The sequence below is a fragment of the Salvelinus fontinalis genome, chromosome 6 (assembly GCF_029448725.1).
Source record: "Salvelinus fontinalis isolate EN_2023a chromosome 6, ASM2944872v1, whole genome shotgun sequence".
NCBI lineage: Eukaryota > Metazoa > Chordata > Actinopteri > Salmoniformes > Salmonidae > Salvelinus > Salvelinus fontinalis.
Window position 1 is genome coordinate 21813529 of NC_074670.1, and position 26126 is coordinate 21839654.

Here is a 26126-nt window from a genome sequence, read left to right on the forward strand (position 1 = left end):
TATGTATGTTGTAATATGATGTTACAGGAGTGTCATCTGAAGAATTCTGAGAAGGTTAGTGAAAAAATTAATATATTTTGGCGATGTTGACGTTATCGCTCTCTTTGGCTAGAATCAATGCTCTGGTAATGTTTGCACATGTGGTATGCTAATATAACGATTTATTGTGTTTTCGCTGTAAGACACTTAGAAAATCTGAAATATTGTCTGTATTCACAGGATCTGTGTCGTTTGATTAGTGTATGCTGTGTATTTTTACGAAATGTTTTATGATTAGTAATTAGGTAATACACGTTGCTCTATGTATTTATTCTAGTCGAGTTGTGACGGTGGGTGCAATTGTAAACTATGATTTCTACCTGAAATATGCACATTTTTTTAACAAAACCTATCCTATACCATAAATATGTTATCAGACTGTCATCTGATGAGGTTTTTTCTTGGTTAGTGGCTATCAATATCTTAGTTTAGCCGAATTGGTGAATAGCTATTGGTGGAGAGAAAATGGTGGACAAAGAAAAATGGTGTCTTTCATTAGCTGATCTGTGTCTTTCATTAGCTGTATTGGACTTTAATGTGTGAAAGTTAAATATTTTAAAAAAATATTTTTTTTGAATTTCGCGGCACTGGTTTTTCAGTTGGGGGGGGGGGGGGGGGGGTGCCGCTAGCGCCACGCTGATCCTAGACAGGTTAAAGTCCAATACAGCTAATGAATGACACAGATCTTGTGAATCCAGTCAACATGTCCGATTTTTTAAATGTTTTACAGGGAAGACACAATATGTAAAGATGTACATCTATTACCTAAAAACACATTAGCATAATCCACCATCTTTTATTTGTCCACCAACACCAGTAGCCATCACCAATTCGGCTAAACTAAGATATTTATAGCCCCTAACCAACAAAAAAACTAATTAGATGACAGTCTGATAACATATTTATGGTATGGGATAGGTTTTGTTAGAAAAAAGTGCATATTTCAGGTAGATGGCATAGGTTACAATTGCACCCACCGTCACAAATGGAATAGAAAAACTACTTAGAGCAACGTGTTTACCTACTTACTAATCATCAAACATTTCGTAAAAATACACAGCATACACGAATCGAAAGACACAGATCCTGTGAATACAGACAATATTTCAGATTTTCTAAGTGTCTTACAGCGAAAACACAATAAATCGTTATATTAGCATAGCACATAGCACATAGCAGCCCAGCATTGATTCTAGCCAAAGTGAGCGATAAAAGTCAACATCGCCAAAAGATATTAATTTTTTCACTAACCTTCTCAGAATTCTTCCGATGACACTCCTGTAACATCATATTACACAATACATATAGAGTTTGATCGAAAACGTTTATATTTAGCCACCAAAATCATGGTTAGACAATGTGAAATGTAGACAAGCTGGTCAGAAAATGTCCTTGCGCCACTTAGACAGTGATCTACTCTTATACATAAATACTCATAAACGTGACTAAAAAAATATAGGGTGGACAGGGATTGATAGACAATTTAATTCTTAATACAATTGCGGAATTACATTTTTTAATTTATCCTTACTTTTCAATACAGTTTGCGCCAAGCGAAGCTACGTCAAAAAACATGGCGTCCTAAGCCACTAAAATGTTTCACAAGAAACACGATTTATCATAATAAAAATGTCCTACCTTGAGCTGTTCTTCCATCAGTATCTTGGGCAAAGGATCCTTTCTTGGGAGCAATCGTCTTTTGGTGGAAAGCTGTCCTCTTGCCATGTGGAAATGCCAACTGCGTTCGGGATGAACTGAAAAGCGTGCCCAACTATTCACATCGTTGCAAAAATAAATGTCCCAAAATCGCACTAAACGGATATAAATTGCTATAAAACGCTTTAAATTAACTACCTTATGATGTTTTTAACTCCTATAACGAGTGAAAAGATGACCGGAGAAATATAACAGGCTAAACTAACGCTTGGAACAGGAGAGGGTCGGTGTCCTCCACGCGCGTGACGCACCAAGAAAAGACTTGCTAGCTACAGGGTTTTTTGATTTATAGGGCCTGTGAACGCGCAATCGACCCCATTGGAATCGTCATCACGTAAAGGCATCCAGGGGAAGACGTAAGAAGTGTCCGTACAGTCATAGCAATAAGAGTGCACTTTTAACTGACTTCAGAACAGTGGCCAACATTTCTGAAATCTGAATCCATGTCAGGGAAATTGCTGTAGAATGGGCTCTGTTCCACTTAGAGACAAAATTTCAACTCCTATAGAAACTATAGACTGTTTTCTATCCAATAATAATAATAATATGCATATTGTACGATCAAGGATTTTGTGGGAAGCCGTTTCAAAAATTACACAATTAGCATAAATAGTCTAAACAGCGCCCCCATCCCCAACAGGTTTTAATGTGTGAAAGTTAAATATTTAAAAAATATATTTTTTTTGAATTTCGCGCTCTGCCTTTTCAGTGGAATGTGGGAGGAGTCCTAGACAGGTTAACCTATATATTTTAAACCTAGCTACAGTGGCTTGCGAAAGTATTCACCCCTCTTGGCATTTTTCTTATTTTGTTGCCTTACAAACTAGAATTAAAATGGATTTTGGGGGGGTTATCATTTGATTTGCACAACATGCCTACTTTGAAGATGCAAAATAATTTTTTTGTGAAACAAACAAGAAATAAGATTTTAAAAAACAGAAAACTTGAGCGTACATGACTATTCACCCCCCAAAGTCAATACTAGTCACCTTTTGCAGCAATTACAGCTGCAAGTCTCTTTGGGTATGTCTCTATAAGCTTGGCACATCTAGCCACTGGGATTTTTGTCCATTCTTCAAGGCAAAACTGCTCCAGCTCCTTCAAGTTGGATGGGTTCCGCTGGTGTACAGCGATCTTTAAGTAATACCACAGATTCTCAATTGGATTGAGGTCTGGGCTTTGACTAGGCCATTCCAAGACATTTTAATGTTTTCCCAAGTGTTGTTTAGCAGTATGCTTAGGGTTATTGTCCTGTTGGAAGGTGAACCTCTGTCCCAATCTCACTTCTCTGTAAGACTGAAACAGGTTTCCCTCAAGAATTTCCCTGTATTTAGCGCCATCCATCATTCCTTCAATTCTGACCAGTTTCCCAGTCTCTGCTGATGAAAAACATCCCCACAGCATGATGCTGCAACAACTATGCTTCACTGTGGGTATGATGTTCTCGGGGTGATGAGAGATGTAGGGTTTGCGCCAGACATAGCGTTTTCCTTGATGGCCAAAAAGCTAAATTTTAGTCTCACCCGACCAGAGTACCTTCTTTCATATGTTTGGGGAGTCTCCAACATGCCTATTGGCAAACATCAAACATGTTCGCTTATTTTTTTCTTTAAGCAATGGCTTTTTTCTGGCCATTCTTCCGTAAAGAACAACTCTGTGAAGTGCACGGCTTAAAGTGGTCCTATGGACAGATACTCCAATCTCCGCTGTGGAGCTATGCAGCTCCTTCAGGGTTATCTTTGGTCTCTTTGTTGGCTCTCTGATTAATCCCCACCTTGCCTGGTCTGTGAGTTTTGGTGGGCAGCCCTCTCTTGGCAGGTTTGTTGCGGTGCCATATTCTTAACATTTTTTAATAATGGATTTAATGGTGCTTTGTGGGATGCTCAAAGTTTCAGATATTTCTTTATAACCCAACCCTGATCTGTACTTCTCCACAACTTTGTCCCTGACCTGTTTGGAGAGCTCCTTGGTCTTCATAGTGCCGCTTGCTTAGTTGTGCCCCTTGCTTAGTGGTGTTGCAGACGCTGGGGCCTTTCAGAACAGGTGTATACAGTGGGGCAAAAAAGTATTTAGTCAGCCACCAATTGTGCAAGTTCTCCAACTTAAAAAGATGAGAGAGGCCTGTAATTTTCATCATAGGTACACTTCAACTATGACAGACAAAATGAGAAATAAAATCCAGAAAATCACATTGTAGGATTTTTAATGAATTTATTTGCAAATTATGGTGGAAAATAAGTATTTGGTCACCTACAAACAAGCAAGATTTCTGGCTCTCACAGACCTTCGTTAAGAGGCTCCTCTGTCCTCCACTCGTTACCTGTATTAATGGCACCTGTTTGAACTTGTTATCAGTATAAAAGACACCTGTCCACAACCTCAAACAGTCACACTCCAAACTCCACTATGGCCAAGACCAAAGAGCTGTCAAAGGACACCAGAAACAAAATTGTAGACCTGCACCAGGCTGGGAAGACTGAATCTGCAATAGGTAAGCAGCTTGGTTTGAAGAAATCAACTGTGGGAGCAATTATTAGAAAATGGAAGACATACAAGACCACTGATAATCTCCCTCGATCTGGGGCTCCACGCAAGATCTCACCCCGTGGGGTCAAAATGATCACAAGAACGGTGAGCAAAAATCCCACAACCACACGGGGGGACCTAGTGAATGACCTGCAGAGAGCTGGGACCAAAGTAACAAAGCCTACCATCAGTAACACACTACGCCGCCAGGGACTCAAATCCTGCAGCGCCAGACGTGTCCCCCTGCTTAAGCCAGTACATGTCCAGGCCCGTCTGAAGTTTGCTAGAGAGCATTTGGATGATCCAGAAGAAGATTGGGAGAATGTCAGATGAAACCAAAATATAACTTTTTGGTAAAAACTCAACTCGTCTTGTTTGGAGGACAAAGAATGCTGAGTTGCATCCAAAGAACACCATACCTACTGTGAAGCGTGGGGGTGGAAACATCATGCTTTGGGGCTGTTTTTCTGCAACGGGACCAGGATGACTGATCTGTGTAAAGGAAAGAATGAATGGGGCCATGTATCGTGAGATTTTGAGTGAAAACCTCCATTCATCAGCAAGGGCATTGCAGATGAAACGTGGCTGGGTCTTTCAGCATGACAATGATCCCAAACACACCGCCCGGGCAACAAAGGAGTGGCTTCGTAAGAAGCATTTCAAGGTCCTGGAGTGGCCTAGCCAGTCTCCAGATCTCAACTCCATAGAAAATCTTTGGAGGGAGTTGAAAGTCTGTGTTGCCCAGCAACAGCCCCAAAACATCTCTGCTCTAGAGGAGATCTGCATGGAGGAATGGGCCAAAATACCAGCAACAGTGTGTGAAAACCTTGTAAAGACTTACAGAAAACGTTTGACCTCTGTCATTGCCAACAAAGGGTATATAACAAAGTATTGAGATACACTTTTGTTATTGACCAAATACTTATTTTCCACCATAATTTGCAAATAAATTCATTAAAAATCCTACAATGTGATTTTCTGTATATTTTTTCTAATTTTGTCTGTCATATTTGAAGTGTACCTATGATGAAAATTACAGGCTTCTCTCATCTTTTTAAGTGGGAGAACTTGCACAATTGGTGGCTGACTAAATACTTTTTTGCCCCACTGTATATACTGAGATCATGAGGCAGATCATGTGACACTTAGATTGCACACAGGTATACTTTATTTAACTAATTATGTGACTTCTGAAGGTAATTGGTTCTTATTTAGGGGATTCATAGCAAAGGGTGTGAATACATATGCACGCACAACTTTTCCGTTTTTTATTTTTTTAATTCTTTGAAACAAGTAATTTTTTTCATTTCACTTCACCAATTTGGACCATTTTGTGTATGTCCATTACATGAAATCCAAATAAAAATATATTTAAATTACAGGTTGTAAGGCAACAAAATAGGAAAAAAGCCAAGGGGGGTGAATACTTTTGCAAGGCACTGTATGGGTACACTCAAAATTGCGGCAAGTCCCTCAATATGCCATCATTGACTTGAGTGGAGATGACCTTTCTATTCATTATATTTCTATGGGGCCGGCCCTTTGGAGCAGTGTCAGTTCGCTGAGGCAATAGATCATCTTTGGGAGAGATTTGAGAGAGAGACCGAATAAGGGAATTAATAAAGTTTTTGGTGGGAATCAGCTTTGAAATCAGCATATTTTGCATTATGGTTTGACTATTATCACAAACAAAGTACTAAGGTAGTGAATTGGTGTTAGCTTTAGGTGTCAGCTAGTAAGGTAAGTTAGCCTACAAAGCTGGAAGCTATCGATTTCTTCTTGCATTGTGAAGTGTTCTAGCCTAGATCAGTAGAAGTGACAGTGATGGTGACACTGATCTTTCAGGCATCTGGTATGGTGTGGCCATTGACCAAGAGGATGTGTACAGCCGGATGTCCCAGAGGTTCCCTGGGTCTCCCAGTGTAGAGATGTGTGAATGTGATCACCGTGCCTGGAGAGCCTGGAGAGGATAGACACTAAGGAGGCCTGACAGACTTGTCCTCGTCAGCAGATGGAATCCATCTATAATTCAGTCTGGAGGCAGTGTCATGCTGTTTCTCTTCATATCTCATCACTGTTTCCCATAGCCGCGGGAAGTAGGGGTGCTGCAGCACCCCCTGAATTTTTTAAATAATTTTGCCAAAATTATATAACACATTTTTTTTCAACAATTATATTACTCCTGTCTGAACAAAAAAACATTTGAAAGATTACACCAGAGAGCATCATTTAGACAAAGAGTATCAATAGCTTCTAAAAAATAGCTGTGGATTAAGTTTTATCACAAGCACTTACAGGCCACAATTTTGGCATCATGAGTACCAAATATACAGTGCATTCGGAAAGTATACGCCTTGAACTTTCCCACATTTTGTTACCTTACAGCCTTATTCTAAAATTGTTTAAATACATACAATACCCTATAATGACAAAGTGATTTAAAAAAAAAATAACATTTTTGCAAAACATTTCGAGGTGCATCTTGTTTCCATTGATCTTCCTTGAGATGTTTCTACAACTTGATTGGAGTCCACCTGTGGTAAATTCAATTGATTGGACATTATTTGGAAAGGCACACACCTGACTGTATAAGGTCCCACAGTTGACAATGCATGTCAGAGCAAAAACCAGGCCATGAGGTCGAAAAAATTCTCCGTGGAGCTCCAAGACAGGATTGTGTCGCGGCATAGATCTGGGAAAGGGTACGAAAACGTTTCTGCAGCATTTAAGGTCCCCAAGAACACAGTGGCCTCCATCATTCTTAAATGGAAGAAGTTTGGAACCATCTAAAGCTGGCCGTCCAGCCAAACCGAGCAATCGGGGAGAAGGGTCTTAGGTCAGGGAGATGACCAAGAACCCGATGGCCACTCTGACAGACCTCCAGACCTCCTTTGTGGAGATGGGAGAACCTTCCAGAAGGACAACCATCTCTGCAGCACTCTACCATTCAGGCATTTATGGTAGAATGGCCAGACAGAAGCCCCTCCTCAGCAAAAGGCACATGACAGCCTGCTTGCAGTTTCCCAAAAGGCACCTAAAGGACTCTCAGACCGTGAGAAACAAGAATCTCTGGTCTGATGAAAACAAGATTGAACTCTTTGGCCTGAATGCCAAGCGTTACGTCTGGAACCATCCCTACGGTGAAGCATGGTGTTGTCAGCATCATGCTGTGGGGATGTTTTTCAGAGACTGGGAGACTAGTCAGAATTGAGGGAAAGATGAACAGAGCAAAGTACAGAGAGATCCTTGATGAAAACCTGCTCCAGAGCGCTTAGGAGCGCTCAGACTGGGGCGAAGGTTCACCTTCCAACAGGACAATATCCCTAAGCACACAGCCAATACAACGCAGGAGTGGCTTCGGGACAAGTCTCTGAATGTCCTTGAGTGGCCCAGCCAGAGCCCGAACTTGAACCCGATTGAACATCTCTGGAGAGACCTGAAAATAGCTATGCAGATCTGCAGAGAAGAATGGGAGAAACTCCCCAAATACAGGTGTGCCAAGCTTGTAGCATCATCCCCAAGAAGACTCAAGGCTGTAATCATTGGCCAAAGGTGCTTCAACAAATTACTGAGTAAAGGGTCTGAATACTTATGTAAATGTGATTTTTCAGTTTTATTACATTTGCAAACATTTCTAGAAACCTGTTTTTGCTTTGTTGTTATGGGGTATTGTGTGCAAATTGATGAGGGAAAAAACAATTTAAACCATTGGGGAAACAGTCAAGGAGTCTGAATACTTTCCTAATGTACTGTAGAACAGCTTGATGCGTTGTGGCCATAGACATATAATCCATAGAAGAGTTTAAGAACCTCTAACCCTGGCAATTTGACTATTAAACTCATGGGTACACTAGCAATGACAGCCAGTCCTGACTTAAATTGGAACTGTCATCTATGGTTGGTTGTGGCCGTCAGTTGACTTTTGGACATTTTAAAATGCAATTGCGAGAAAAGCGTACAGTTTGGAAAGCAAATGCGTACTGTTGAAAAGACTCATCTATCTGAAGAAGCTAATCATTTTTTAAAGAACTTTTAAGGTATTCTGACCGAATAGCAATGCTTTTCAAAGTAGCATATCTTGAGAAAGGCTATTGGCACAAGCACATCGGCCATCACCGGTGAGTAGCCTAGGCTTCATCTTCATCATTGGGGGAGTCAGTGCCACTGGAAAGTTTATTTAGTAGCCTACTGTAGCCTAGACATTGTACTATATGTATGTCTCTTCATTGGCCTGGGCTATTGTTGGCGTTCAAGACCAGGCCATTATTATTGCTCTCAGTTTCCTACTCTCAGAGTAGCCACACATTTCAGTAGTTTGTGTGGTATTAAAAAATATTCTACAAATGTATTTTATTGTGTAAATAGCGTAGACTTGGATGAAATGCCTTCATTAAAGGCAAAAAACAATTCAGACTCTGCTAGCAAAAATGGTCGCATGTGTGGAAATGCTGAAAACACTTCTGCTCAACTTTATGCCACTACGCACATGTGATTATATATGCATGCCTAGCTTTGTGCCTTGCTCAAAGGCAGGTTGACAGATTTTTCACCTAGTCTGCTCAAGGATTTGAACCTTTCGGTTACTGGCCTTACACTCTTAACCACTAGGCTGGCAGTTACTGGACCCCAGCTGGCCTTGTAGGAATCATCTTGATCTTGCGAGCTTACATTCAGTTTTGCAACATAGATACAGTTTGGCCATGACCACATTCAAACAGTTTGAGCCCCTCCCTCCCGTCCACAGTATGGCCGGACCAATCAGCATCCTCTGATAATCTGTGGGGGTGGTTTAGTTGATTACGACAACTAGAAGCAACTATACTTGGAGCAGAAGTCGAAAATCATAACAATGGCTGCTCTTGAGAACTGGAAGTTCATTGAAAGAACAGCAAATAACTGCATTGAAGACTTTTCTTGGAGGAGAAGATATTTTGACTCTTCTCCCAACTGGGTTCGCCAAGAGCTTGATTTACCAGCTTGTTTCTCTGTTAGTCACAAAAATGGGATGGATCGAGAACTAAATTCTCGTTAATGTGTCGCCGTTCGTCACCCTCCATGGACCCGATCAGAGAGGCTGCAAACCTGGGGATCACTGCTATGCAGCTCGGTGTGAATAATGATTCCAACATTCCCCATGGATGGCGTCTTGGTTGCTGAAAAGTGTCGGAATATGTTGACATCAACAGTATCGAGAGAACCTCATGGGGATTGTTGTGTCACATACAAATGATAAATACACCGAGTTCACCAAACACAAGGAACACCTTCCTAATATTGAGTTGGGGCATGGACTCCAAAAGGTGTCGAAGGCGTTCCACAGGGATGCTGGCCCATGTTGACTACAATGTGTCCCACAGTTGTGTCAAGTTGGCTGGATGTCCTTTCGGTGGTGGACCATTCTTGATAAACACAGGAAACTGTTGAGCGTGGAAAACCCAGCAGCATTGCAGTTCTTGACACAAACTGGTGCTCCTGGCACCTACTACCATAACCTGTTCAAAGACACTTAAACATTGTGTCTTGCCCATTCACCCTCTCAATGGCACACAAAAACAATCCATGTACCAATTGTCTCAAGGCTTAAAAATCCTTCTTTAACCTGCCTCCTCCCCTTCATCTACACTGATTGAAGTGGATTTAACAAATTACATCAATAAGGGATCATAGCTCTCACCTGGATTCACCTGGTCAGTCTATACACAGTGTATATACAGTATAGGACTCCATATTTCTCTCACACACACACACACTTTTTGTTATTACACTTTTTTTTCAATTGGTCTCAACAGATGTCTCAAACTGTTTCATTCCCGACCACGTTAGTAGTGATTCACCTGAAGTGTATAACTTCAACAACATCTCACCATCTCCCTCCTTCACTGTATCCTGCATATTGGACAGGAAGAAGCCAAAGCCGAATATAGCAAACAGAATGAAGCATGAAGGGACCTACCTGAATTTGTCCAATAGAAACTCTCATTTGCGTTTTTTTTTTAATAGTAAATGGTTTCTGTTGCAAAACATTTTGCAACAGAAACTGAATCTATTATCAAGTCATAGTGTATTTTCTTATGGTTCTGCCTTGCTTTGATGTATGTGTCAACATTTCTGCAACCTGGCACAAGGCATGGGAGATGCTTCCTCTGTAGAGGTTGGCCCCTGGACATATTTCTGACTCTGGTTGCAATGTCAGAGATATTATCAAACATGAAGAATCTGTCCATAATTTGTGACACAGAGACATGCAGCCAGCTCCTCATACACTGTAGCTCTGTTGTTCTACAAGGCCTATGGTCATAGCCAATATGCCTACAGAACCATTCTACTGACCTTGCAAGTCATTGCCAGTCTTTCCCCTCGGCTGGCACACAGTCTTACCTGAACAGGTTTTGGAAAGGGAGGGGAAAGAATAACCCCCTTGACTTACACCTGGAACACCTTAACAACTTCTTGAAGTCTTTTCTGAAGGGCCTGGGTCCGAACATGACTGAGCAAGCAGCAGACAGGATTAGCAAGTCCATTTGTGTTCTCGAGGACTTGATGGACACCACAGATGCTGAGTTAGAGACATCAAAGTCAAGTGGCATCAATCATACTGTTCGCCAGAACGTGGACATTTTAGCCCTTGTGGAGGTTGTCATGTAGGCAGAGCTGTTCAAACCCCAACTAGGCAGAAAGTTCACAGCATTCCCTGGTTTTAACAGAAACATTCTTTCAAAAATGAATTACAATGAGTTGTGGGGTGGATGAGGTCCAAATTGAAGGAGTGGAGAAAGGTTCCAGTTTGATTTCAACCAACTTGGGTGCCAGGCTAGCTGGGGATGTGGTTGGCTCAGTCTAACCATCACGCCCTGTCTGAGAGGTAGACAGTGGGAGTTAAGATGCAGGAGTCAGCTAAATCAACTAATGTTGTCGCTGTAAATATCTGTATTTATTAGTACAACTTGAACTGCTTTTATCCGTATAACTTTCCACGTGTCATTGTTCTGTTGTCTACATCTACATTTCATTTATTCTTCTTGATGAATTCATCGTCCATATTGTTAACAGTTGAAATTGAACATACCACTAACAGTTTTGAGCAGCAGTTATAACAGTTTTGCGCAATAGTTATAACAGTTTTGCGCAGCAGTTATAACAGTTTTGGACAGCAGTTATAACCGTTTTGAGCAGCAGTTGTTACAGTTTTGCACAGCAGTTATAACAGTTTTGAGTAGCAGTTTTAATAGTTTTGAGCAGCAGTTATAACAGTTTTGCGCAGCAGTTATAACAGTTTTGCGCAGCAATTATAACAGTTTTGAGTAGCAGATATAACAGTTTTGAGCAGCAGTTATAACAGTTTTGCGCAGCAGTTATAACAGTTTTGAGTAGCAGTTTTAACAGTTTTGAGCAGCAATTATAACAGTTTTAATCACTTGCATTTGGAACTACATACAGATAGTAACACAGTCTCATTTCTGAGCAGTCAATCAACTAACTAACTACTATTAAACAAAAAGTCAGCTGATGAAATGTTACACCCCCCCCCCTCCAAAAAAACTAATGTTACAACTAACTAACTAATGTTACTGCATTTCTCATGTTTCACTACAACTCCCCCGCCCTACCTCCCTCCTTCCCTACCTCTCTCTGGCCAGCGGTCTTATACTCAGAGGAGACACACATGGCCCAAAACCTGCCACAGAACTATGGACGATGCCAGACATGTCAGTCTGAAATGGAAACCATAGATGGTACTGTGTACCAGTTATAGAGATTCTATATTTCTGCTTAAGTCTGTGGTACAAACAATCCGACAAAACACAGACAGCAGTAAGATGATTATACTTTACAGAAGACTGTACTTCAAGATACAATATCATACACAATGAAAGAGATAATAGTGCTGGATTTAGGTAAACAGTAACAGTTTAGCAGACTATCGTAATATTAGATTGCACACTTGACATGCATGACTGAGAGAGATGACATACATGACTGAAAGAGATGACATGCATGACTGAGAGAGGTGACATGCATGACTGAAAGAGATGACATGCATGACTGAAAGAGATGACATGCATGACTGAGAGATGACATGCATGACTGAGAGATGACATGCATGACTGAAAAAGATGACATGCATGACTGAGAGATGACATGCATGACTGAGAGATGACATGCATGACTGAAAGAGATGACATGCATGACAGAGATGACATGCATGACTGAGAGATGACATGCATGACTGAGAGATGACATGCATGACTGAGAGATGACATGCATGACTGAGAGATGACATGTATGACTGAGAGATGACATGCATGACTGAAAGAGATGACATGCATGACTGAGAGATGACATGCATGACTGAAAGAGATGACATGCATGACTGAGAGATGACATGCATGACTGAGAGATGACATGCATGACTGAGAGATGACATGCATGACTTAAAGAGAAACGAACCAGAGAATGTAGAACGAATCTAAAAGCTTCTGAAATACTGACCGTCCAAGAGAACAGACTTAGGCAGTAGTCCCATCCCTCTGTCCCTCCGTGGCTGTGGCTGCCATAAACACCCAGTGTGAGGGTGTGAAGGTCAACAGAGAGAGAGAGAGAGAGAGAGAGAGAGAGAGAGAGAGAGAGAGAGAGAGAGAGAGAGAGAGAGAGAGAGAGAGAGAGAGAGAGAGAGAGAGAGAGAGAGAGAGAGAGGCAGGAGTGATATTTTGCCAATGTTAGTTAGGGCATTCTTCCCCTGGAGAGCCCAGTTTGTCACCCAGGCTTTTACAGTAACATCTCACCATAGCAGTTGTTGCACAGAGCTCATCTACTAGCTACAATACTAGTCCAATGTGAAGACCATAGAAACAAAATTACTAGAACGGGCATTCCCATTCAAGTCAATGTGCCATGATGGGTGGACTCGGGTCCAGCAATTAATCCTATTGCTATGGTGGAGACTGCCTCTCCATGATGACTGTTGTCACCTCTGGTCCCAGAAGATCCTGGTTTACCCTGTTTCACCCAGGTTAATGTAATATTAATCTCTCCTTCACACTTCCTTACCTCTCTGCCATTCACTGGCTGTGACTGGCCCACTATACACTCACCTCACTGAGGTCAGATACAGCTCCAGTTTACACAAAACAAAATAGAACAAGATTTATTTTTTGTTCACTTCCTCTAAGTTTGAACCATTCTCTCTCTCTCTCTCTCTCTCATGCATTTTCTCTCTGTGAATCTCTCTCTTTCTGTATCTCTGTTTCGCTCTCTCTTTCTCTCTGTAGACTCTCCTTGCTCTAAGGTTCATAACAGCATTAAGTGGAACACAACACCTTTGAACTCACAGGATATGTCCAAGATATGAAACAATTAATTGGGAAGAATAGAAGAACACAACATAACCATGTGTTTCCAGTTTTAGATTTAAAACATGTAGTCCATTTCTATTTCCACATGCAACATGTATATTACACAAATGACAGACATTGATTACCCATATCAAGAAGCATTAAGAACAATGAATCCACTTAGTTTCATTTTAAATGTTTTCATTTCTATCTCTGTAATTGCTATTGTTCCTTGATTTCCGTAGTGAATTTGCCCCTCTGTACTGCATATCCCAGAGTGCATTTCTCCTGCCTAAGCTGTCATATGACCGTGCTGCAGGAGCAGGCGGAAGATCATGTGATGTTTAAGCCGTAGCTGTCTGGAAGCTGCTGCTAAATTGGAGCTGAATATCAGAGCACACAACTAACTCTCCCTCTCTTTCCAGAGGAAGGTAATGTGTGGGAAATCCATCCCTCTTTTTCATGCTGTTATCTCTCGTTATCTGAATAATGCTGCGGTCAGAGACAAAGAGAGTGGAAGGAGAGAGAGCGGGGGGAATGAGGAGGAGGCAGGGATGAGGGGGAAGGGAGGAAGCCATTAAGGATGCTCTTCCGTTGCTGCATCCAGGAAGCAGAACCAAGAAGGACTGAGATTTATTGTAGTTTGTTAGTATGCTATGTGTCTAGTGTGTGTGTGTGTGTGTGTGTGTGTGTGTGTGTGTGTGTGTGTGTGTGTGTGTGTGTGTGTGTGTGTGTGTGTGTGTGTGTGTGTGTGTGTGTGTGTGTGTGTGTGTGTGTGTGTGTGTGTGTGTGTGTGTGTGTGTGTGTGTCAATATAACATCTGATGCTGGATGCATAGATGGAGGGTGGGAGATAGTGATACATATAGGAATAGATAAATAGATTGATTGTTGGATGTACAGTACATGCTGTTTATCATTCTCTCTGTCTGTTGTTAAACCACCCTCTGCTCTCTGAATGAGAACACTCAGCCTGCATGCTGCCGGCTTCCGCTTCAGGCAGGCAGCCAATCAGCAATGCTTGATTCTCTCTGTTTATCCGTCTCTAAGCCAATTAGTTTGCACATAGTTTCCGACTGCCCAATCAGCTCCTTCCCCTGCTACTGATGTGCTTTGGGTTGTCATAGACGTGGCAAGTCATACGTGGATGAAGTTTACAGGTTTACGTTTTTATGCAATTATTACACATAATAATACTTTATATTTACTCTGCCACATTACTACACATAATAATACTCGATATTTACTCTGCCACATTACTACACATAATAATACTCTATACGGTGCATTCGAAATGTTCAAAAATTGATTACGTTTTTTCTCCCTCATCAATCTACACACAATGATAAAGCAAAAGAAAAATGAAAAAACGTATTACAAATATAACATTTGCATAAGTATTCAGACCCTTTACGCAGTACTTTGTTTAAGCAAATTTGGCAGCGATTACAACCTCAAGTCTTCTTAGGTGAGATGCTAGAAGCTTAGCATACTTGTATTTGTGGAATTCCTCCCATTCTTCTCTGCAGATCCTCTCAAGCTCTGTCAGGTTGGATGGGGAATGTTGCTGCACAGCTAATTCCAGGTCTCTCCAGGGATGTTCAAATGGGTTCAATTCTGGGCTCTGGCTGGGCTACTCAAGGACATTCAGAGACTTGTCTCGAAGCCACTCCTGCGTTCTCTTGGCTGTGTACGTAGGGTCGTTATCTTGTTGGAAGGTGAACCTTCGCCCCCCAGTCTGAAGTCCTGAGCGCTCTGGAGCAGGTTTTCATCAAGGATCTCTCTGTACTTTGCTCCGTTCATCTTTGCCTTGATCCTGACTAGTCTCCCAGTCCCTGCCCCTGAAAAACATCCCCACAGCATGATGCTGCCACCACCGTGCTTCACCTTAGGGATGGTGCCAGGTTTACTCCAGACATGACGCTTGGCATTCAGGCCAAAGAGTTCAATTTTCGTTTCATCAGAGAAGAGAATTTTGTTTCTTACTTTACCATAAAGGCCTGATTGGTGAAGTTCTGCAGAGATGGTTGTCCTTCTGGAAGGTTCTCCCATCTCCACAGAGAAACTCTAGAGCTCTGTCAGAGTCACCATCGGGTTCTTGGTTACCTCTCTGATCAAGGCCCTTCTCCCCCGATTGCTCAGTTTGGCCAGGAGGCCAGCTCTAGATGGTTCCAAACTTCTTCCATTTAAGAATGATGGAGGCCACTGTGTTCTTGGGGACCTTCAATGCTGCAGAAAGGTTTTGGTATCGTTCCCCAGATCTGTGCCTCGACTTAATCCTGTCTCGGAGCTCTACGGACAATTCCTTCAACCTCATGGCTTGGTTTTTGCTCTGACATGCACTGTCAACTGTGGGACCTTATATAGACAGTGTGCTGTTAGGTTCTAAATAAAGGGTAAAAACTCACAGACAATTAGTAAAGATCAAACCAAGTTTATTCACCCACGGGGTCACACAGCTGCATAAGACAAAGCCATGTTCCCACCAGCACAAGTATATAAATACCCCAATTTAGGTGAAGTCTCCTCCTTCCCTCAAAACATTACATCTTCATTGCTAGGCAGGAAGTTAAGTGATGTGGGTAATAAACTGTTCCTTCTCCCTTACCGTGACCTGACCTGACCTGACCTAGAACAAACACAATACAGGTGTAACCAATAAACACATAAGGGGGGGAGAAAAGAATCAGTGGCAGCTAATAGGCCGGTGACCGCCAAGCGCCACCCGAACGGGAAGGGGAGCCTGCCTCGGTCGGAGTCGTGACAACTACACATAACAATACTCTATATTTACTCTGCCACATTACCACACATAATAATACTTTGTTTACTCTGCCACATTACTACACATAATAATACTCTACATTTACTCTACCACATGACTTATTGAAAAAAAAATAGAACAACATAAATTTTTTGTTCACTTTCTCTAAGTTTTAACCATTCTCTCTGTCTCTGTCTCTGTCTCTGTCTCTGTCTCTGTCTCTGTCTCTCTCTCTCTCTCTCTCTCTCTCTCTCTCTCTCTCTCTCTCTCTCTCTCTCTCTCTCTCTCTCTCTCTCTCTCTCTCTCTCTCTCTCTCTCTCTCTCTCTCTCTCTCTCTCTCTCTCTCTCTCTCTCTCTCTCTCTCTCTCTCTCTCTCTCTCTCTCTCTCTCTGTTGGTGCATCCTATAGATTACTCATCCCCACCTCTCTCTGTCTCAGTCCACCTCTGTAGTGCAGCACTTATTGTGGACTGTTCATGTAACTACCACTGGAAATGCAGCCTTATCTTCTCACTTTTGTCAGGCATGTTAAAACTTCTTCGGGATAGGGGGCCGTATTTGGAAGTTTGGATGAATGAGGTGCCCAAAGTAAACTGCCTGTTACTCAGGCCCAGAAGCTAGGATATGCATGCAATTGGTAGTATTGGATAGAAAAGTTTCTAAAGTTTCCACAATTGTTAAAATAATGTCTGTGAGTATAACAGAACTGGTATGGCAGGCGAAAACCCGATGACAATCCTTCCAGAAAACATTTTTTTTTCAGCTCACCACTGATTACAATGGCTGGCAATGGGAATATAAAAGGAGTACCTACTGGATTGCAGTTCCTAGGGATTCCACTAGATGTCAACAGTCTTTAGAAAGAGTTTCAGGCTTGTTTTTTGAAATATAGGATAGAATTTGTAGTTTTTGAAAGTGGCTCCCATTTTGGCTGTAGTGTTTGTAGCGCGTTCCGGTGAGGGCGCGCACTTCGTTATTTATCTCCGGTAATGATCTCCGGTATTCTCCGTCTTAAATTTTATAGTTTATTTACATAATAGGGTAGCTGAGGATTGATTAAAAACGCTGTTTGACTTGTTTGGAAGTTTGACTTGTTTGGAAGAAACTTACGGTATTCATTTGTATGCATTTTGAACGAGGGAAACCGGTGGATTACTGAGTCAAGCGCACCAACTAAACTGACTTTTTTGGGATATAAAGAAGGACTTTATCAAACAAAATGACCATTTGTTATGTAGCTGGGACCCTTGGGATTGCAACCAGATGAAGATCTTCAAAGGTAAGTAATTTATTTTGTCGCTATTTCTGACTTTCGTGATGCCTCTGCTTGGTTGGAAAATGTATGTAATGCTTTTGTGTGCGGGGCGCTGTCCTCAGATAATCACATGGTGTGCTTTCGCCGTAAAGCCTTTTTGAAATCTGACAAAGCGGATGGATTAACAAGAAGTTAAGCTTTTAAATGATGTATGACACTTGTATTTTCATGAATGGTTAATATTACGATTTTTTATCGTTTGAATTTCGCGCTCTGCAATTTCACCGGATGTTGTCGAGGCCGGCCGGCGCTAGCAATACGCCTATCCCAAAGCGGTTTTAATTTAAACCCAGCAAGAAAAGAAACGTCCTCTCACTGTCAACTGCGTTTATTTTCAGAAAACTTAACATGTGTAAATATTTGTATAAACATAACAAGATGCAACAACTGAGACATAAACTGAACAAGTTCCACAGACATGTGACTAACATACATGGAATAATGTGTCCCTGAACAAAGGATGGATCAAAATCAAAAGTAACAGTCAGTATCTGGTGTGGCCACCAGCTGCATTAAGTACTGCAGTGCATCTCCTCCTCATGGACTGCACCAGATTTGCCAGTTCTTGCTGTGAGATGTTACCCACTCTTCCACCAAAGCACTTGCAAGTTCCCAGACATTTTCTTGGGGGAATGGCCCTAGCCCTCACCCTCCGATCCAACAGGGCCCAGACATGCTCAATGGGATTGAGATCCGGGCTCTTCGCTGGCCATGGCAGAACACTGACATTCCTGCCTTGCAGGAAATCACGCACATAACATGCAGTATGGCTGGTGGCATTGTCATGCTGGAGGCTCATGTCAGGATGAGTCTGCAGGAAGGGTACCACATGAGGGAGGAGGATGTCTTCCCTGTAATGCACAGCGTTGAGATTGCCTGAATGACAACAAGCTCAGTCCGATGATGCTGTAACACACTGCCCCAGACCATGACGGACCCTCCAACTCCAAATTGATCCCCTTCCAGAGTACTGGCCTCGGTGTAACTCTCATTCCTTCGACGATAAACGACCATCACCCCATGTGAGACAAAACCTCGACTCATCAGTGAAGAGCACTTTTTTCCAGTCTTGTCTGGTCCAGTGACGGCGGGTTTGTGCCCATAGGCAACATTGTTGCCGATGATGTCTGGTGATGATCTGCCTTACAACAGGCCTACAAGCCCTCAGTCCAGCCTCTCTCAGCCTGTTGCAGACAGTCTGAGCACTGATGGAGGGATTGTGCGTTCCTGGTGTAACTCGGTTAGTTGTTGTTGCCATCCTGTACCTGTCCCGCAGGTGTGATCACGTTCACGCAGATGAGTAGGGACCCTGGGCATCTTTCTTTTGGTGTTTTTCAGAGTCAGTAGAAAGGCCTCTTTAGTGTCCTAAGTTTTTATAACTGTGACCTTAATTGCCTACCATCTGTAAGCTGTTAGTGTCTTAACGACCTTTCCACAGGTGCATGTTCATTCATTGTTAATGGTTCATTGAAAAAGCACGAGAAACAGTGTTTAAACCCTTTACAATGAAGATCTGTGAAGTTATTTGGATTTTTACGAATTATCTTTGAAAGACAGGGGCCTGAAAAAAGGATGTTTCTATTTTTGCTGAGTTTATAATCCCTATTGAGCACTCTGTAGTAATGGCTATTTACTTTTCTCAGAAATAAGCTAAAGTATTTCAGCACACCAATGCATTTATCTCCATGTTATCTAAGTATATCTCTATGTGCTCTTTGTTTTCATGTGTTGTTATAAAGGGAAAGAAAAGGCCAGGTTCAACATCAAAGGTGGATGTCACCCATCATTATTGTGCAGACTACAGGGTTGGAGTACAGCTGCAGGGGGTGTAGGTGCTGTCCGTGGGCCTGATATGGTTAGATTGACTGGCGGTAACTTTGAAAGGTGCTGTCCATGGTTGACATGGGTAGAGTCACTGTGTAGACTCTGTCAGTGGTCCTGGTGTAGTTAGAATGACTGTACGGACCCTGTATGTGGTCCTGATGTCTCAATAGGTTGACTGGTGGTAACCTGTATAAATGCTGTCCATGGTCCTGCTGAGGTTAAATCACAGTACAGATGCTGCCCTGATGTGGTTCTTTCCCTGGTGGTGCTGAATGGAAAGTGACAGTGTGCATGTTAGTTAGATGACACATTGGCCACACCTTGTGCTCTGAACAACAATTGCCCCTTAAAAAACAACTTCTCATTTAGAAAACAGCCTGGCATCGACATGAGTCGGAGACATTTATTCAACTGTCAAAATTTGCTACAAAGTGTAAATAGGATAATTTTGGTCAAAAAGTCAGTCTCGTCCAAAATAGAGTTTTGTGAGACTTGAGGTCGTGAACTGAATCACAATGTAAATAAAGGTTGGGTTTGTTTCAATCCTGCCCAAATGCCCACAACTGGCAGCACATAAGTAATCATCAATTCAGAATTCAGCTGCAGGCGACCCAATCGTCATCCCCGTGGTAAATGTGGGTTGACTTTAGATATCCCTATGGGGCTAGTTAGGGACAATCAGAAAATTACAGAATGTAAATGGGACAAAATGTTAAAATTCCCAAATTTCCAAATTTCAATTACTTAAAAACCTCAAACCAATTAAAGTGTATAAAGTCACATACAAAAACTAAAAGGTGTGCAACATGAAAATATTGTCTCATTTACATTGTGTAATTCTTTGACAGTCCCTAACTGTCCCCAAAGATAGGCTATCCAAAGTAAAACCAACTCGATCGCACACCAGCCGGCTGAAGCTAATTGGCAAAATAATTTGGCTAACGCTTCCCAACTGGAACACACTAGACACCCACATCAAACCACACGTTTGAATTCAGTCATGGCCGCTAGCATTTCTTAATCAACCAAATCTAAAACAAGGCCAAATCAGTACCTTTAAATCTGACTCACCTCAAATCAAATGGAATCGGGACATAACCATCCATTGTTTGATGAATTTGATTGTTTGTGATGCTGTTGCCAACTAATAATCATATCTCAAAGATTGGAGGAGGGAGGACATCTTGATGATGAACTCTTGAGGTTGTCATTCAGTTATTAATATGCCTGTATTATCAAATGAATCCTAGGTCAACTACTCTCATTAATTACACCATTATCATCAAGACTGTCTGACGGCATCAATTACTATTCCAAGGTCATTTTCTCCATTACACTGTCAACTTGGTTAGATTGCCCAGGCAGGAAAGTCATCACAAAGGTAGCGGAATTAAGGGAGCAATTTTCAATATATATATAAAAAAGGTATGTCATTAAAAACTATTTTTCTGCCAATCGAAAGATTATATTGAGCATGAGCTGGGGTGAGATGGTCAGATGGGATGGTAATTGCTATGATTGCATACTGTAAGTAAGTGACTGAATCCTGGGTGGTAATTGAGGCCCCATTGTGAAGGAAGGAGACAAATGGAGGAGTAGGCCATGGCTGTGGATTTACTAATTTGTGGATCAAGACGGACAAGGGTTTGTGGCCATCTCCGATTACCAATAACAAGGCCAGTGGTCTGTGATGTGTGAGTAATGGCTGGACAGAGGGTTAGACATTATTTAAAATAATCAGTTCTCATGTGAACCCAGATGCACTCCGATACAAGAGAAGCCGACTAATGGGTTGAATGGAAAATTAAAAGTCTGCTGGTATGCCAATCTTCTCTCAGAGGACACAGAGACTGGGTCAGGCAAATCAAATGTCCAGTGTATGTGTCAAATGGGAGACAGACTATAACAAACCTCCATAAATGCACCAATTTTGGTGTTCCAGCTTGGCTGCTTTATACATTATTCTGTCTTTTTTACCTGAGAATAAACTCTCATGGTGAAAAACAAGTAGTTATTTTGATGTGGCAACCTATCACGGGGAACACTTTAGGGCTTGGACCACTTTTCATTTTATTATAACAAACATTCTAAACTTCAATGGTCTAGTTTTTGAGCAGTTTGGATTCTGCAGATTCCACCAGTGTAATATCACCATTAACACTTATCAACTGTAAATACATACACATAGCAAATGTACACCATATGTTATTTTATTGTCTAATCTAGCAAAACATCCCATTACGTCATGTCGAAGGTTTTATCGTATTCTGCCCCTCTTCTGGCTACATGCTTTGTCAATTGGAGGACCTTATTGATCATATCAGATTAGTTAAGTAATTGATTGTTACTGGTTATTAACCTCTCAGAACTCTGGGCCTGGCTAGCACAGACGGAGTACAGCCCCTAATTATTCACCAATGGCAGCCAGACGCTAATGAAATTAGTTCCTGGTTCTGCCTCACAACTCTGTTCGTTCCAGGAAGTATTGGCAAGGGTAATGAGATGCCAGAGTTTACTATGCTGGAGAAGGAAAGAAAACATCCAGAAAAAACTAAGCAGGAGAAATTGATGATCTATTAATAATGTGTGTGTTGGTGTGTAGACCGATGTGTGTACATAGGTCAGAAAATTAGACACACAATTAGTGTGGTTAAAATATGAAGGAAAAAAAAACAGTTATGTTCCTTCACACACTACATATCACCACACAGATATTCAGTTAAATTAAAACAACCATCTATAATGTTAATTGAAATGTAACGATTTTTTGTTTAGAGCACTTATAATTCTCCATTTGTGGAAGCAACACATTGCACATTTTTTGATGCCTGCTACCTTTGGGTATTTGTCATGATTATCATGACTCACAAACACACTGCAGATGGATAGTTACCACCATCTGCTATGAAGCGTCAGAGTCAAGATTCCAGAAAAGTGTCACCCTGACCCAATGTATGCAATCACGTCCCTCGCCAGCTTGAGAATTATGATAAATTATGTCACACTTACTGTATGTCACTATACACTGCTTGAGCCTCAGTTTGAAAGTCCACAAGTGTGCGTGCTGACTGAGGTGTTTTCTTTGTAGATGAATGTCATTGCTGCAGGGTTGTGATTATCTTGTCAGAACCAATAAATCTCAGCCATGTCTATTGGGCTTTGTTTACACAGGTAGCCCAAATCTGATCTTGTTTTCACTAATTAGTATTTTTACCAATCAGATCAGCTCTGAAAATGATATGATGTGAAAATATCTGATTTGATTGGTCAAAGACCAGTTAGTGAAAAAAAGATCAGATTTGGGCTGTCTGTGTAAACGCAGCCTTATAGTTGCCTATTTTGTTGTATTTTTCTGAAATGTCCTTTTATCTCTTGATGGTTGGCTATAGTCCTAAGGATTCTGCTTCATGTACTGTGATACATCTTCTCACACATTATTCACTGTTCAATAGTATTTCAAATGTTTTCGCCATAGACAATAACCATGTGCAGCCATGTGTATGTGTGTGTGTTCCCCCCTTCTCTTTCTGGGGGTTGTGTAGCCATGGTGATGCTGTGAGGGATCCAGGAAACAGATAGCCGCAGGGTGAAGCATATGTGGCAGGCAGAGAGAGAGGCACCAGAAGGCCACAGTGTGGATGTCCAGTTGGCCATCTGCTCCTCTCCCCAGCAAGGGTCAGGAAGCCCCACAACCACAGAGGAAGAGGCTGCATCTCCTAATGCCAAGCCCAGAACAGCCACCCTCCCCTGGGAAGAAGACTCCCACAGGTCTCCCAGACACAAAGCCAGGGATGAGCCATGTAGGCTGGCAGCACTGGCAGTGGGACTCAGTCAGGCAGGCCTCCCATAGACAGCCATTGATGCATGGCAATGATGGCATCCCTTCATGCAGGGTGTTTGTTTCTCTGCATTACTCTTCCTCATGGCAGGCCAAGTCCACAAGCTGCTCCACCACGGACAAATCTGTGACCAGCCATCCAGTCATGGGTGGCTGGCTTTATCCAGAGGACGTTTTAGGACACATATTAGTATTCCGGTGCTAATGTTTTATCAGAGACATGAGAATTAAAATGTATGAAAAGCAATTCCTAGAAGATGATTTTAGAGCAGATATCTGAATATTTTCTTTTTTTGTTATTTGGCAAGGGAATTATTTGGACTATCGGTCAGGCTGATTCTCTCTCTCTCTCTCTCTCTCTCTCTCTCTCTCTCTCTTTCTCTTTCTCTTTCTCTTTCTCTCTCTCTCTCTCTTTCTTACACACACACACTGTGGGTGCAGCTGGTCTAATGAAATATGCCAGCACACTCTTCCATTTGTCACTGAGCCGTGGGCTTGTGTGAGCACTCGGGGCATCGGTGTGCGTGTATATGTGTCTGTGTGTAGCGCGGTGGCCAGCTTGGGGGTCAGAGTCTAATTCTGCCTCTCTGTTGACTTGGACGTCTGCTCGCCTCCTTTCCATCGCCCCGGGAGATTAGGTTTCACCAGCTGGATGTGTACTGTTAGCCCCAGAACACACTCCTCAGAAATGAAATAATTGTGGTTGAGATGCTTTTACTGTTATTCTTAATCTTTTTAAATTGGTGTTCTAAAATGTCGTCATGTGACTGACATTTCGGTGTTGAATTCTGGGGCTTTCTGTATGACGGGGACACTGTGATATGATCCCATGATATGTAAAGTGGGAAGGTTGTGCTTTTCGTCTTCTTTTCTTTTTTCCTGAATACTTAGTTTAAAAAGAGGTCAGATAAAGTATTTTCTCTGTAGTCCTTTATGAGCGCAGATTAATGAGAGGTTTGTAGAATAATTAACAATTTCCCTTCAGGACCATCACATTCTCACCACTCCACATTCATAATATGTGAGAGCCTGTCACACACACACACACACACACACACACAGACAGACAGACAGACAGACAGACAGACAGACAGACAGACAGACAGACAGACAGACAGACAGACAGACAGACAGACAGACAGACAGACAGACAGACAGACAGACAGACAGACAGACAGACAGACTGTTTGTCTTCTCCTCATCCTCATTGACAATCCAATCAAACAAGTGCAGAGAGGACTACCTCTTAAGTCCTCTCAAACAAATGAAACTGTCAAGGTTCTTCACACCCTCTGTGCTCTACTGGCTGTGAAGGTTGCCCTTCATTCATGAATTTACGTTAGTTGACAACTCATTGTAAGTCATAACTAGACAATGAACTCACATCTGTGCCCAGTGGGATGTTTGTAATTGGGATCTCCGTTAGAAGTCTTCCTCAGTCATGGACGTGACTTTGTTCCATGTTGTTTTTTCTTTCTCTACTGTTTTAATTGTTGCTCTCTCATCCCCCCCCAAAAAGTTTTCACCTGCAATGTCCATGTTGGACAATACAACGACAAATTACAATTGATTGATCAATCAATAATTTGTCTGTGCAGTGCAATAAATCACGTGATCCTGACCTGTATACCTACTCGTATAAACAGATTGAAGATTCAAAGATTCCCTTTAAAGTGCTCTCATAATCATTGCATGCTATTTGCCCACCCTATCACAACATAACCACACTATAACGTATCTGTGAGTAGAAGGTTTCCTAACAAATTATTTTAGCAGGAAATAAAACCACTCATTTAGGGAACAAAGGCTGAAAAACAGCAATTGTTTTTACATTTCTTTAGGAAGACATACACTGTAGTTAAAAGTAAGTAGCTTTGCAGTGCTGCTTAAATCAGTGGTACAGCCTCCTTCACACTCTCCTTGTAATCTCTCAGCTTTCCTTTCCAGTGGTAAATGAAATGATGGCGCTTCAGTCAGTGCATTGCCACAGACACCTCACCCAGCCCAACTTTACTTAAATAAAGGTGTCTTCTTCAGCGTATTAAGGCTGCTGCCAGAACCACTGTCTCTATGATTTCCATGGACAATTAAGGAGTTTGGCCAATTAGGGAGGGGAGAAAGCTGTAGTGTGACTGGGGACTGATAACCCAATTCTCCCCTGTGGGTGCCTGGCGCGATCCACCCAGCTAGCAGAGCAGACTTACTGTGGTGAGAGTTTGACTCTGGGCCTCGTTTCATACCTCATACCTCCGCCAGTCTAGACAGCCAACTCATCACCGTGGAAACTCATAACACCTCAGTGGTTATAGTAACAGGAGATTTATTTCAGGCGCTTCTGTAATACAGGTGGTTTGTTGAAATCCCACTCGCAGTAAACCTTGCCTGAGAACTGATGACTTGCGTTAGCTCCAAAGCCAATGTCTAGTTTTTAGCACAGCGACCTAACACATTCACGTGCCGAGCAGAAGACTCAGGTTCGAAATCCGGTTGGTTACACTTGTGTGTAATGGAATATTTAAGGGGTATTGTCTGTCTCTAGTTGAAAGCTGACTAGGCTAAAGCAGTTAAAGAACCAGTTGGAATGGAGGCACTGCGTTACATCCAGGGAGTGTTGATCATCCTCCAGTATAGGCTGTGTGAACGGGGATTTAGTGCACTTTGATGGATTTAACCCTTCCTCCTAACCCTCTCCTCTTGAGAGACACAGCTAAGCCCATTGGTGAAGCTGTATGTTTGTTATTTGATATACACATGCTGGTAGACACAGACAGAGA

At 42.0% G+C, this 26126-nt stretch overlaps 1 protein-coding gene across 8 annotated transcripts in view; it reads left to right on the top strand.

Moving 5' to 3' along the window:
* LOC129857337 (t-SNARE domain-containing protein 1-like) overlaps positions 1 to 26126 on the top strand; it is a 179998-nt gene that overhangs the window by 32558 nt on the left and 121314 nt on the right. For 4 of the 8 annotated variants that reach the window (XR_008759896.1, XM_055925478.1, XM_055925484.1 and 1 more), the window contains exon 1: positions 13936 to 14044. The exons of 2 other annotated variants lie outside the window; for them this stretch is intronic. The gene's annotated coding sequence lies outside the window, so the exon portion shown is untranslated. Of the gene's footprint in view, positions 1 to 13933; positions 14045 to 26126 lie in introns of those variants that run through there. 2 more of the 8 variants (XM_055925485.1, XM_055925486.1) reach the window with 2 other exon arrangements.